The 15,304-nt window shown below is 29.9% G+C and overlaps 1 protein-coding gene across 4 annotated transcripts in view; it reads left to right on the top strand.

Moving 5' to 3' along the window:
* The window catches only part of LOC143075127 (pescadillo homolog), a 45,385-nt gene that overhangs the window by 807 nt on the left and 29,274 nt on the right, over positions 1-15,304 (top strand). The gene's annotated exons all lie outside the window — the stretch shown is intronic.

Genomic DNA, 15,304 nt, shown 5'->3' with positions numbered 1-15,304 from the left:
TGGTTTCCATAACTTTTTCAGGGCACAGATCTTGTGAATTAAAATTTAGTTTATTAAATAGTTGTTTTCTATAATTTTCAAATTTTTTGCAATAAATAAGGAAATGTTTTTCATCTTCTATTTGATTGCAGTTAGAGCATATTCTGTTTTCTCTCTTAATTTTTGGTCTGAAATATCTACCCTTTTCAATCAAAAGAGGGTGGGAACTAATTCTTAATTTTGTAAGATTTCTTGTTATATTAGGAGAACATTTATAAGATAGATAATTTTGCAATTTAAATTCTTCTGAATAAATATTGGCATAGAAATGTAATTTATTGTCTTGTTCAATTGAACGTAATTTTTCTAGATTATGCAAAGTGTTATTAGAATGTTGGTTATTAATATTTTCCTTTAAGTTCTTTAAATTGAGATTATTGTCTGTTAAATTATATTTTTCAATAGCGTTAGAGATAAATTTGTGCCAAGATCTGTGTCCATCAGTATATAATGAATGATCTAATTTATATGTTTCACTAAGCAATCTGTCAGATGGAAGCTGTTTAAGTCGATCATAATATTTAAGGGCTAGGGTTAGTATATGATTCAAAGTAGGTTGTCTTCCTAATTCACACTTTACTGCCATATTTGAACTTCTCTTGTGAACTCCTAAAATATTTTTACAAAATTTATTATGAATTTTTTCAAAAGGTAATTTATCAATATTTGAGTCTTTTATATTGTAGTCACTAATCCATATTTCAGATCCATAAGTACTTATGGGTTTTATAAGAGTATCAAAAAGTTTTAATTTTAGTTTATGATCTATAGTATTGAATCCAAATGTCTTAGAATGCAGAGAAAAAAGTGCCTTTAGGCTTTGTTTGTATAAGTGTTCTGCAGCATGTTTAAAATTTCCATTAAAGTAAATGATAATACCCAGATATTTATATTTCTCAACAATTTCAATTTCTTTGTTATCATAAAAAAATTTAAATTTTTTAAAATCTTTTTTACCTTTACTGAAGATCATAATTTTTGTTTTATTTAAATTGACATTTAGCTTCCATCTATCACAGTATGTTTTTAGAGAATTTAAACAGGATTGAAGACCTTCTTTGCTTTCAGATAGTAACAGTAAATCGTCAGCATATAATAAGCAATTCATTCTAGTGTCTATAAGCTTTTAAATGGAACTCAAAAAGATTATAGAGGATAATTGTGAAATCAATTAACAACCAGTTAAAAGTCATTACTATACTTGCGCACAAATAAACAAAGGATTATTGAAATTAACTCATTCATTCATTCATATCTTTAATTCCTCATAAATGAGATTCAATGAACATACAATTAATAAATATAAGCAAACGTTACAACATAATTACACACAAATTATTAGTATAAGAGCAAAGTATAAGGTAAATACACAAAAGATGATATATAAATAATCTATAAAAGCAATATTTAAAGTATAACTGCAGTGACACATCATGTATTGACACATCGTGTATTGACACATCTAATAACACTGTCTAAGAGATCGACTATATTCTGCTACACACTGAATAACATGTGCATGGCACAGCTTGAGAAATTGAACCGATTCATCTATGCTTATTATCTGAGCAATAATTTAATAAATTCAAGCAAATTATTAGACTCTAACACTGTAAATTCAGCATTTACATGTATGCCATCACATATTTTGACAGATATTTTACTGTGCTTATCCAGTGACCTTTGGGGTATCACAATAGCAATGGCTCAAACAGTTTACCAAATTGCAGTTAGATTTCTTCTCCAACTAACTGATCAACTGGTAAAATATTTTAGCAGATTGCTCAAGTGAAATGTTGTTAGTATGAAGTGAGTGCTGTGAAATCAAAAGTAATACTTACCATCCAGATCCAGTTAGTTGATATCTTTGTAAATTGTTTCAAACACAAAAATGACTTACTATAGTATGAGTCACTGAATAAGAAGGTCTAATTTTGACATGGAAACTTCTATCATAAATAGATTTTATGAATAAATAGTTGAAAAAATTGTTTTGTAAGTCTATAATTTATAGCTCCGTTTTCCAACAACAAGTTAGTGCATAATTGTAATTTGGATTTTTTTTCTAAAGCAATTACTTATCTGCTACCATTAAAGGGAAATAATTTACATTACTGAAAATCAGAAAAATGTTGTCACAATTTTTGTCTGACAAATATCAACTTTCCTCATTTAATTTGTTTGTAACATTACTTTTATGATTATTAAACTTTTATTCTCTGTTTTGAAAAGAAACAATGAAATTTATTTTTAAGGTGATTAAAATTTTGAAAAAAATTGTAGGCAAAATCAGAAGCCAGGTATCATTGATTAATTTTTTAGTGTACAATAACTCAATAAAAATTATTTCCCTTTAATGCCAGCAGATCAGTAATTTGTATAGAAAATATTATACGAATCATAATTACACAATAACTTTGTCTTAGAAGACAAAGCTATAAAATATACATCTACAAAACAATGGTTTGAACTATTTATTTATAAAATCTATTTATGATAGAAGTTTCCATGTCAAAATTAGACCTTCTTATTCAGTGACTCATACTATAGTAAGTCATTTTTGTGTTTGACACAACTGACAAAGATATCAACTAACTGGATCTGGATGGTTAGTATTACTTTTGATTTCACAGCACTCACTTCATACTAACAACATTTCACTTGAGCAATCTGCTAAAACATTTTACCAGTTGATTAGTTAGTTGGAGAAGAAATCTAACTGCAATTTGGTAAACTGTTTTGGCCATTGCTATTGTGATACCCCAAAGGTCACTGGATAAGCACTGTAATACATGTATACATTTTTTGTGTACTAAGATGATATGCATTTGTTTGTCTTTATTTTCTTATAATCTTTCACAACAAAAGATATCAATATAATTCATTAATTATAAAAAGTTGCTTTATAGGGGAACCTTGTTATAATCAAATTAACTAGTTTGTCTACATAAATGTTAAGGGTTAAAGCAGTTGATTCAGAACCATGGACAATACAATTAGTAGCAGATACATGTATATCTACTGGTACAAATACTAGACCAGTATTCTGACAGTTAGAGAGCTATACAAATGCTATCTGAAATAGCTTGTAATCTAGTAAGCGTTAGAGAAAGTCCACAGAGACTGAATACCTAAATACCAATATAGGAAGGGGGAGGGGTTGCAGAAATCACATCTGAACAAGAAATACCAATGCTGATGATACAGAAGCTATAACAGCATTAATGTCAATATAAAATTCACTAAAATATACTACATGAATCTTGGAAAGAGAGAACTGAAAGAAAACATAGAAGAAAGTACAGATCTTGTTAAAATGCTGAGACAGAAAGGTTAAGAAAAAAACATCAGAAGATTTAAAACTTTATTTGATGACAATCATAGTGTACCATCTATGGCATCATCAGTTAAACACAATCATTCCTAATAAAATTGTCATGTCATATGTTAATTTCATTATGCATATATGTGACACCTTTAACAAAAGATTAATTACCTATATTGTTTATTTAAAAAAAGCACAATACTGGTACAATACTGGTACAAATTTTTTATACCAGTATTGTGGACAATACTGGTATACCAGTATTGCGATCACCAACTACAGGAGATCCAGGTTTTATACTCATAATGTGGATATAAATATAAAACTAAGTAGATGTGGTATATACATTGTATGATTGTCAATGAGACAACTTTTCAATAAAAAATTGAGCCATGTTACCTGGGATCTGTAAGGTATCAAGTTGTTCCATCCCAAAACCTGTCCAGCCCCAAGACTATCTGGCCCCATTATTTGCCAAAGTCAATTTGTCCTACATTGATCGACCCCAGAATTATTAAATAATGAATAAATTAAAATAACTAGTTCATAAAATTTGGTAACATATTTGAATCCTGATAGATGAAATTTGTAAAAAAAAGTGGTAACAAGTCTTTTTGATTGGTGCATATTTAAGAGATTTTCTTAAGATTACAAAAATAAATTTATCATGTTTATAAATTACACAACAATTATTTTTTTTATAAATTACGCAAACATAAATTATGTTTAATAGTGCATTTGCCAGCGACTTATGGGATTGTGAATGTATAGTTTTAATAAATAGTTTGGTTCTCCTTTGAATGAAATGAGTTTTTTAACCCTTTCAACGCTACACAAAAAAATAGAAAAATGGCTGCTGCTGCTGCAATTTTTTGGTGTTCATTCATTAGAACAGTATATTCTTTTTCAGGCTGCTGTATCTTTTTTATTATATGAGATACAGAGAAAGTTATTGCATGAAAAATGCTCAGGAGAGCATGAACTGTAATGTAAGGGAATTATTTTAATGAAATTTTTATCAGGTTACCTGCATTTTCAGGTAATTAACACAGTGATTTTCCAACCCTCATTTTGGGGCCGAATTTCGGCCCCATTCCCAAAGAGAAATATGCTCTTTTTTCCCAATTTTCAGCTCTAAAATTCCCAATCGTATATGGACATCGTCGCGAGATTTTGTTATTGTCGTATCTCCGTATCGTGTATTATTTTGTTGACAAATCTCTGAGCGTTCGGGGTATTTCGATAGTTATCATTATCATTCACTTAAGACAATGATTGGTTTGCAATCTTTTTCATGTTTTTTGGATTGCATTATAATATTGCAATCTACGATATTCTGGTCACGTTTGCGCTTGAAACATCCGAATGAATAATTCAATGACAAAGCAAAAAAATGAGACATAATGTAAACAAAATGAACGTAGATCATGTCTCATAATTCCAAATATTACACAAAGAAGCTAAAGGCGGCGGACGGTAGTAAATGCCGGAAGCTGGAAGCTTTTGGATTCAAAAAGTCGTTTCTACTTCCTTCTGATGAAACAAGTGAAAGAAGGAAAAGACCGACTCTCAGATACAGAACTGGAACAACTAGTTGACATGTTTAAAAATAAACATGAAGGAAAACTTGGAATTTTAAATAAAACTAAAAAATAAATGCTTCAGATTTCAAATGTGTCTTTTTAGAATTTCTATAGATTCTCATCATTATAAATAGAATCAGAAGGGATAGGTTGAATTTTACCTTTCAAGAGTAAAGTTACAAAGCTTGAGTGCATGCAAATGTGTCCTCAGACACATTCAACTTTTATTTTTAATCCTTTTCCTTAAAAAGATAGCTTATTTTGTAGGCAATTCATGCAGTTAATCCTTCTCAGAATGCAGGATTTTGCACCTAATTTTCAAAATTTTCTTGGGGGGGCATGCCCCCAAACCCCCCTAGCAAGGCGCACACGGCTTATGCCGTGTGCCCGCCGTCGTAAAGACCAATCATATTTTTCCCAATTGCATGGGCCCCAGGACCCTTCCCCTAAACACCAGGGAAATCACTGTAACAGGTAAAAGGTGTAATTTATTACATTTGTATTGAATTTTGAATAAAAACTACTTTTAGTCTTCATTTATTTTGTTGTTTTATCTGCCATATGACAAAGAAGACACCAGTTGCTCGATTCCGTAGCGTATTGCACCATACACAATGTTTTATGTAATCGTGGCACAAATAAATGGATATGTCCTAAAAAATTTCAGTCAACCTCCGTTCTCCCCCTTTTTTCTACGTCTCCTAATGATCGATCAAATCATATTTCCCACACGAATTAAATGTAATAATTACATTGAGATAAAAAGAAACCTTTTAACTAATCCTCGTTAGTTTCGCCATAGAAATGCTGAAATATTTCCATATTTACAGCTTCGTTTCCGATTTCCGCCATTTGCATTTGTCAAAATATTTTTGGGGAAAGACGGCTTCAAGCCGTCAATTCCCTAATGGGGTTGGCCAGAGTATCATTCCCTCACGTCAATCATTTTGTTTTGATAGTTTGGAAACCCCCTCAAAATGTCATACTGAAATTGATGACAAGGAGAACAGATTAACTTTAAATACATTTTTTACACATTTCCCTTCTGTTTCCCGTGAAATTATCGTATATTGAGCTTTCCCTTACACTATATACGTTTCTTTTACAGTCCGGAAAAATCAGTATTACGAAATATTCTAAATATATCTAACCTAGTGACGTCATTGTTGGAATGCCACACAGGGATATCCTTTAGGCCACAATTAAAAATATTTTGATTTGCCCAAACCCTACCCAAAGGTTGAGAAAGTGGGTAGGTAGGTAGGCATTTTCTTTTTTTTTCTTCAAAAAGAGAAATTGAAGTATCTGGTCTTTATTAGTCTTCATGCCTATCTGATTAAAAAAAAACTTCTTCAAATCAGGACAATAAAAGAATTTGAGTAGGCAGCTTTTTTCTGGGTAGGTAGCGTTTGGGCAAACAAACCTATTCTTTTTTATGGCCTTATTCATTATAAAAACCAGTCACAGTATTTGTATACTAATTTAAAATCCGTATTTGTTAAATGTAAACTTGCTGTTGTGTAGATCATTCACACACCAACATGCAATGCTTTAATCTGAGACTATAATCAGATAATTTGTAGGTCAACTTTCGCGGTAAACAATGTCAATGGGGATACATGAGATTGGGGAGAGAAACGACAGTTTTCATTGTTTCTGTAAAGTTCTGTTTTTAGAATCTTCCTCCAATTCAGGAGCACCTCCATTGATGAGTAATTATACACTAAAATCAAAGTAAATGTTTCTGAACACTTAAAATGTGGCATTTAGGATATGATAAGTAGTCTTCTATATAAAAAAAAATTGTGTAGCAACATAATTATTGAAATGGTTAAAAAAAAATAAAAAAAAAATTATAAATGTTGCTTTTTGTAGTTTATACCTATTGAGATTGGGGAGAGCAACTGCAGTTTTCATTCTTTCTGTAAAGTTATTAGAATCTTTCTCCAATTAAGGAGCACCTCAATTGATGAGTAATTTAATTACCCACAAAAATGAAAGTTAATGTATCTGAACACTAAAAATGTCACATTAAGTTTATATATATGATAAGTAGTCATCAATTAAAAAATAATTTTGCGTACCAACATAATTATCGTAGTGGTCATTTGTTATTCATTTTTTTTTAAAATATTGCTTTTTGTAGTTTAAAGCTATTTATTCATGAATTTTACAGATATATATCAAAATGTGGGATCTGGAAACAAACTTCACACAGCTTATATCAATCATATTTGATTTTATAAGTACATGTATCCCTGTGATGAGAGTTGTAACTGGGAACTTTATCAATGGAAAATTAAAACTGAATAGATTTTTCAGTCCTCACTTTCTTGAGAATACTGTCACAAAAAAATTGAGAATGGTCTTAGCCTGCCGTTCAGTTGTACATAATTAAAATTCTAAAATATATTGTAGTAGTTGTTAAATTCAATTGAATTTTAGATAATTAACTCCCAACTTTAATCAAAAATTTTGATTTAGAAGGTGCAGATCTCATTGGTCCAAATTGTCTCTATGATGAATTCTTGACTAAGGAAATGAAATAACAATAAACAACAATTAGTTTCATTATTGTTAGCCTTTCTTTATGTTCTAGCTGTTCTTTTGCTCATTCTTTGTATGTAGACTATCAAAAGATACCCCCCTAAAAATTGAAACAATGGCCGTCTTTTCCCTCAGAGCTGTTCAGCTCTTTGATTATTTTCCTTCTACTGCATGATTTTACAATAAAAATTGCCAGGATTTCAAGCGCAAATGAGACCTTGTATAGGGTTACACTAATGACTGGACCAAATGACTGGACCGAATGACAGGACCAAATGAAAAATGCTAATTACTTTTTCATTTCTCAAAGGATTGATCTCAAATTTGAAATATAATAAGATTTCATCATTTGATATATAGATTTAAGAAAAAAAATTTTAAAAATTTGTAAGAAACTTTAGAAAACGTGACATGACCAACTCTGATAATGACAGGACCAACATCGACAATGACAGGACCAAATACAAATGCTAATAACTTTTTTATTTTTCAAAGGAATTATCTCAAATTTAAAATATAAAATGATATGTCATATTTTGAAAGCTAAATGTTATAAAAATTATAGATTTTTATTCAAAAACATTCGAAAACGTGACATGACCATCGCTGACTGACAGGACCAACCTCGACAATGACAGGACCAAATGAAATTGCTAATAACTTTTTTATTTTTCAAAATATTTTTCTGAAATTTGAAACATAATAAGATTTCATCATTTGAAATATAGATTTTAAAAGAAAATTGAAAAATTTGTAAGAAACTTTAGAAAACGTGACATGACCATTTCTGATAATGACAGGACCAACAACGACAATGACAGGACCATATAAAAATGCTTGTAACTTTTTTATTTTTCAAAGTAATTATCTCAGATTTGAAATATATAATGATATGTCATATTTTTAACCTAAATGTTACAAAAAATATAGATATTGTCTCAAAAACTTTCGAAAACGTGACATGACCATCGCTGACTGACATCCCCTGTGAGATGATAATGAATAATTCATGAATATGCATGAACATTTCATGAACTGTTCATGAACAGATTTCATGAACAGTTCATCATATCTTCATGAACATTTGATGAGCAATTCATGAACTGAAAATCGACAGTAATGTTCATGAACTTTAATGTTCATGAACAATTCATGAACAAGAAAGGTTCATGAGCATTTAAATGTTCATGAACAACAATGATCATGAACCCTTTCTTGTTCATGAATTGTTCATGAACTTTGTTCATAAATTGTTCATGAACATTGAAGTTCATGAACACTTAAATGTTCATGAACCTTTCTTGTTCATGAATTGTTCCAGTAGATTCCACTGGAATTATCACTGGTAAATCCACAAACTGATTAACTAATATAAAAATTATGTGTGATATATAAACTTCTCTTCCTTTCTGTAATTCAAAACTTGCTGTCTCTGTATTTCCAACAATAATTGCTGAATAAAGGTATTAAAATGGAGTCTACATAAAATCTGTTTCATATCATTGCTGGCAGCTCATATTTAATCCCCTAAAAGTACAAAAATATCCACAAAGAATCAATTGTTCAAGAGGTAATGATTGTATGAAGCAATACATTCAATAGAAACAGCATTATGCATCTTAAATTGCATTGGAAGTTTAAGTTAAACTCAAATTTAGTACCCCCCCCCCCCTCTTTATCCCTTGAAGATGAAACTGGCGCCTTAAATTATTATTAACGTTTCACCAATTTAATTTACGATGAATATTATTCACACAATTTAATTTCTACATATCAGATTATCATATATACCCATGTACCATTTACATGTCAGATTACGATACGTCTGTTATGAATGTGACAACAATATATCAATTTATCATTCTTCATTAATTTATTGTCTGCCTACTCTTTCTGATGTTTTGCTCAGATTAAAATCCTAAATGTTTTATATTGCCTCAACAAATTGTATTTCATAATCATTATATGTTAAATCAAATACTTATCTGAAAACATCTGCGTTTGGATTCTCCATTTTTGTTATCCAGCGTAATCATATGACGTCATATTTGCAAGTGCGTTTAAGTCAAGGTGTCAATCTCGTCCCATATAATATCGGCCCGAAGTTGATTCGTCCCTGTTATGGTATTTCAGTGAACTTCTCAAAATCGGTCGACCGTTGGACTACGGAAACAGCCGATTTGCGGGGTTTGCCGGTTTGTAGAAATTTAAAATCACAAGAGTTACTTCCCCTTAATATGGGTGTTTGAAAATGTTTTGAAAATGTATTTCACTTTCATTAAAATATACGTTTTCCTTTTAAAATTTTAGTTTTGTATACTATCTATCTTAAAATACAGCTACAACTTCTATTTCATCTTATTTTATTTTTTTATTTTGCAGGAATAAAAAAATAAAAACACCATACATTTATGATATTTCACGAATAATTATGTAAAATGTTCTACTCTGATTGGTCGAAACGGTACCTATGATACTCATTTATACGTGTGATGTAAGTTATAAATGTTACACCTAGTGATTCATCAAAACTTCATGAACATTCATAAATACTTTTAATGAACATTTCATGAATTTTTATGAGCAGCTAGTGATTCATCAAAACTTCATGAACATTCATAAATACTTTTAATGAACATTTCATGAATTTTTATGAGCAGCTAGTGATTCATCAAAACTTCATGAACATTCATAAAATACTTTTAATGAACAGTTCATGAATTAGATTCATGAACCTTCATTTATGAATTATTTATGAATTTTCATGTACCATTCATGAACATTCACGAACCATTCATGATAGTTCATGAAGTCATGAATTTCTTCTCGCCGGGGATGACCATCCTCGATAATGACAGTATTAGATGAAATTGCTAATTACTCTTTTATTTCTAAAAAATATTTTTTTGAAATTTGAGATATAATTAGATTTAACCATTTTATACACAAACATAGGAATAATTATAGAAAAAAATATTAAAAGCTTGCTGTAAAGTGACCTGACCAACACTTACAGTGACTGGACAAACCTCGACAATATTGGCAGGACCAAATAAAAATGATATTAACTTTTTTTATTTAAAAAGGGAATTATCTCAGATTTAGAATATAATAAGATCTTATCTTTTAATACATCAATTAAAGAAAAATCTAGATTTTTAATTGCGAAAACGTGAAATGACCATTGCTGCCTGACGGGAATTTTCTCAGAATTAAAATATTATAAGATCTCATCTTTTAATGGTGTCTTCTGGCTATTCCTACATTTTGTATTTTACTATTCTGGCTATTCCTACATGGGGGATTAGTGGAAGAACAATAGATGTTTTTATTGAAAGATATATTGCGAAAACGTGAAATGACCATACTTCCTACAATATAAATCCTGGTTAACAAAATAAAATAAAACACACACATTTAGATTGAATGATTTAAGTTTTTCATGTTTTTAGCAATTAAGGGAAAAAACTTTAGGTCTGTATTAGCCCCTGTGAGATGATAATGAATAATTCATGAATATGCATGAACATTTCATGAACTGTTCATGAACAGATTTCATGAACAGTTCATCATATCTTCATGAACATTTGATGAGCAATTCATGAACTGAAAATCGACAGTAATGTTCATGAACTTTAATGTTCATGAACAATTCATGAACAAGAAAGGTTCATGAGCATTTAAATGTTCATGAACAACAATGATCATGAACCCTTTCTTGTTCATGAATTGTTCATGAACTTTGTTCATAAATTGTTCATGAACATTGAAGTTCATGAACACTTAAATGTTCATGAACCTTTCTTGTTCATGAATTGTTCCAGTAGATTCCACTGGAATTATCACTGGTAAATCCACAAACTGATTAACTAATATAAAAATTATGTGTGATATATAAACTTCTCTTCCTTTCTGTAATTCAAAACTTGCTGTCTCTGTATTTCCAACAATAATTGCTGAATAAAGGTATTAAAATGGAGTCTACATAAAATCTGTTTCATATCATTGCTGGCAGCTCATATTTAATCCCCTAAAAGTACAAAAATATCCACAAAGAATCAATTGTTCAAGAGGTAATGATTGTATGAAGCAATACATTCAATAGAAACAGCATTATGCATCTTAAATTGCATTGGAAGTTTAAGTTAAACTCAAATTTAGTACCCCCCCCCCCCCCCTCTTTATCCCTTGAAGATGAAACTGGCGCCTTAAATTATTATTAACGTTTCACCAATTTAATTTACGATGAATATTATTCACACAATTTAATTTCTACATATCAGATTATCATATATACCCATGTACCATTTACATGTCAGATTACGATACGTCTGTTATGAATGTGACAACAATATATCAATTTATCATTCTTCATTAATTTATTGTCTGCCTACTCTTTCTGATGTTTTGCTCAGATTAAAATCCTAAATGTTTTATATTGCCTCAACAAATTGTATTTCATAATCATTATATGTTAAATCAAATACTTATCTGAAAACATCTGCGTTTGGATTCTCCATTTTTGTTATCCAGCGTAATCATATGACGTCATATTTGCAAGTGCGTTTAAGTCAAGGTGTCAATCTCGTCCCATATAATATCGGCCCGAAGTTGATTCGTCCCTGTTATGGTATTTCAGTGAACTTCTCAAAATCGGTCGACCGTTGGACTACGGAAACAGCCGATTTGCGGGGTTTGCCGGTTTGTAGAAATTTAAAATCACAAGAGTTACTTCCCCTTAATATGGGTGTTTGAAAATGTTTTGAAAATGTATTTCACTTTCATTAAAATATACGTTTTCCTTTTAAAATTTTAGTTTTGTATACTATCTATCTTAAAATACAGCTACAACTTCTATTTCATCTTATTTTATTTTTTTATTTTGCAGGAATAAAAAAATAAAAACACCATACATTTATGATATTTCACGAATAATTATGTAAAATGTTCTACTCTGATTGGTCGAAACGGTACCTATGATACTCATTTATACGTGTGATGTAAGTTATAAATGTTACACCTAGTGATTCATCAAAACTTCATAACATTCATAAATACTTTTAATGAACATTTCATGAATTTTTATGAGCAGCTAGTGATTCATCAAAACTTCATGAACATTCATAAATACTTTTAATGAACATTTCATGAATTTTTATGAGCAGCTAGTGATTCATCAAAACTTCATGAACATTCATAAAATACTTTTAATGAACAGTTCATGAATTAGATTCATGAACCTTCATTTATGAATTATTTATGAATTTTCATGTACCATTCATGAACATTCACGAACCATTCATGATAGTTCATGAAGTCATGAATTTCTTCTCGCCGGGGAAACGTAATAAAAGTTGTCGAAATATTGTTGAGCTTGAGAAACTTTGTATTTATAAAATCTATATATGTGAAAGTCTATCCTCCTGGTTAGTACATTTAAATTTTGATTTATCTTTTGTGTAAATATTTATCATATTAATTGATATTTCACACGTGTATATCTTATATATATCATTGTAATATCTTCTATGTAACTTTATATGTATTTGGTTTGAGAGAATAAAGATAATTCATTCATTCAATCAAAATTTTTTGTATATTAATTACCGTTCATAATCTGACACCTCTGGTAACAATTATAAGGTAACAAACAAAAGGTGTGACATAAGCCATAAATAAGTTGATAAATCCAATAAAGGTTGTTATGACAGTAATTAAAATCACATAATTGTTCATGTAGTGTTTTATTAATATTTTCAAAACAGAAAATAATTATTTCCATGTATTACTTAAGGAATGTTCGAGTATGTGCAGGGTATATCTTGATTTTTTTTCCTTCTCATAATGAACAAATAAACATTTCTTGAAGTATGTCCGACCCTTGCATGCATGATTTCTTTTTAGTTTTAAATATATTTTCATAAAATATACTGAATGAAATTAAGAATGGAAATGGGGAATGTGTCAAAGAGACAACAACCCGACCAAATAAAAAACAACAGCAGAGGCTCATCAACAGGTCTTCAATGAAGCGAGAAATTCCCGCACCCGGAGGCGTCCTTCAGCTGGCCCCTAAACAAATATATACTAGTCCAGTGATAATGAACGCCATACTAATTTCCAAATTGTACACAAGAAACTAAAATTAAAATAATACAAGACCAACAAGAGGCTCCTGACTTGGGACAGGCGCAAAAATGAAGCACACATTTCCACCGACTACTTTAAAAGGTTAATTGATACCTTTCCAAAGTTGCTTAAATTGGACTTCATGATGTCAAGAAATATTATGATGATAATTCAATAAATCTTAATTTATCTATAGTTTAATGAACAATCTCTTAAACTATACAATGATTATATGTAATAACATGTAAATATTTCAAGATCTCTTTCTTAGATATACTGATCATTCGTGTCTTTTTGTCCTGTGACTCTCTGTACGCCAACATACGTTTTGCAGCTATGTCAAGATTTCCCAAGTTACTAATCATGGATCAGAATTGAAAAATTTCAGTAAAATAAGAATCAAAGTTATGATTTTTCATCGGCCAGGACATAGCCGATGTTGGTCAGGTCACATAACCGCAACAACTTTCAATACGTTTTTTTTCTATATTTTTCTTATATGATGTGCGAAATGGTCTAAATTGTCATTATTTAAAATTTGAGAGGAATATTCTGACAAATAATAAAGCATTAATAAGAAAATTTATTTGGTCCTGTCATTGTCGAGGATTGTCCTGTCATTGACAACGTTGACCAGGTCACATTACAGCAAGCTTTAAATACTCTTTTTTTTATTTTTGTTATATTCATGTATAAAATGGTATAATTTCTAATATTTCAAATTTCAGAGAAGTATTCTAAGAAATAAAAGAGTAATTGGTAATTTCATTTGGTCCTGTACGTCATTGTCGAGGTTAAATTGGTCCTGTCAGTCAGCGATGGTCATGTCACATTTTCGAAAGTTTTTGAGACAATATCTATATTTTTTGTAACATTTAGGTTAAAAATATGACATATCATTATATATTTCAAATCTGAGATAAAACCTTTGAAAAATAAAAAAGTTACAAGCATTTTTATATGGTCCTGTCATTGTCGTTGTTGGTCCTGTCATTATCAGAAATGGTCATGTCACGTTTTCTAAAGTTTCTTACAAATTTTTAAATTTTTTTTTAAAATCTATATTTCAAATGATGAAATCTTATTATGTTTCAAATTTCAGAAAAATATTTTGAGAAATAAAAAAGTTATTAGCAATTTCATTTGGTCCTGTCATTGTCGAGGTTGGTCCTGCCAGTCAGCGATGGTCATGTCACGTTTTCGAATGTTTTTGAAAAAAAAATCTATAATTTTTATAACATTTAGCTTTCAAAATATGACATATCATTTTATATTTTAAATTTGAGATAATTCCTTTGAAAAATAAAAAAGTTATTAGCATTTGTATTTGGTCCTGTCATTGTCGATGTTGGTCCTGTCATTATCAGAGTTGGTCATGTCACGTTTTCTAAAGTTTCTTACAAAGTTTTTTAAATTTTTTTCTTAAATCTATATATCAAATGATGAAATCTTATTATATTTCAAATTTGAGATCAATCCTTTGAGAAATGAAAAAGTAATTAGCATTTTTTTTTGGTCCTGTCATTCGGTCCAGTCATTTGGTCCAGTCATTAGTGTAACCCCCTTGTATATCCTTGATTCAAACGAGTAAAAAATAAGGGAGAACCCAAATGAAAACAGAATGGTTTAAGAGTCCTTATGAAAAATCCTTTGTCATTGCGGCATATGCTGCGAATATCAG

Source organism: Mytilus galloprovincialis, chromosome 5 (assembly GCF_965363235.1).
Source record: "Mytilus galloprovincialis chromosome 5, xbMytGall1.hap1.1, whole genome shotgun sequence".
Classification (NCBI taxonomy): Eukaryota; Metazoa; Mollusca; class Bivalvia; order Mytilida; family Mytilidae; genus Mytilus; species Mytilus galloprovincialis.
Note: the sequence above shows the minus strand (reverse complement) of the source record. Positions and strands in the feature narration are given on the sequence as shown.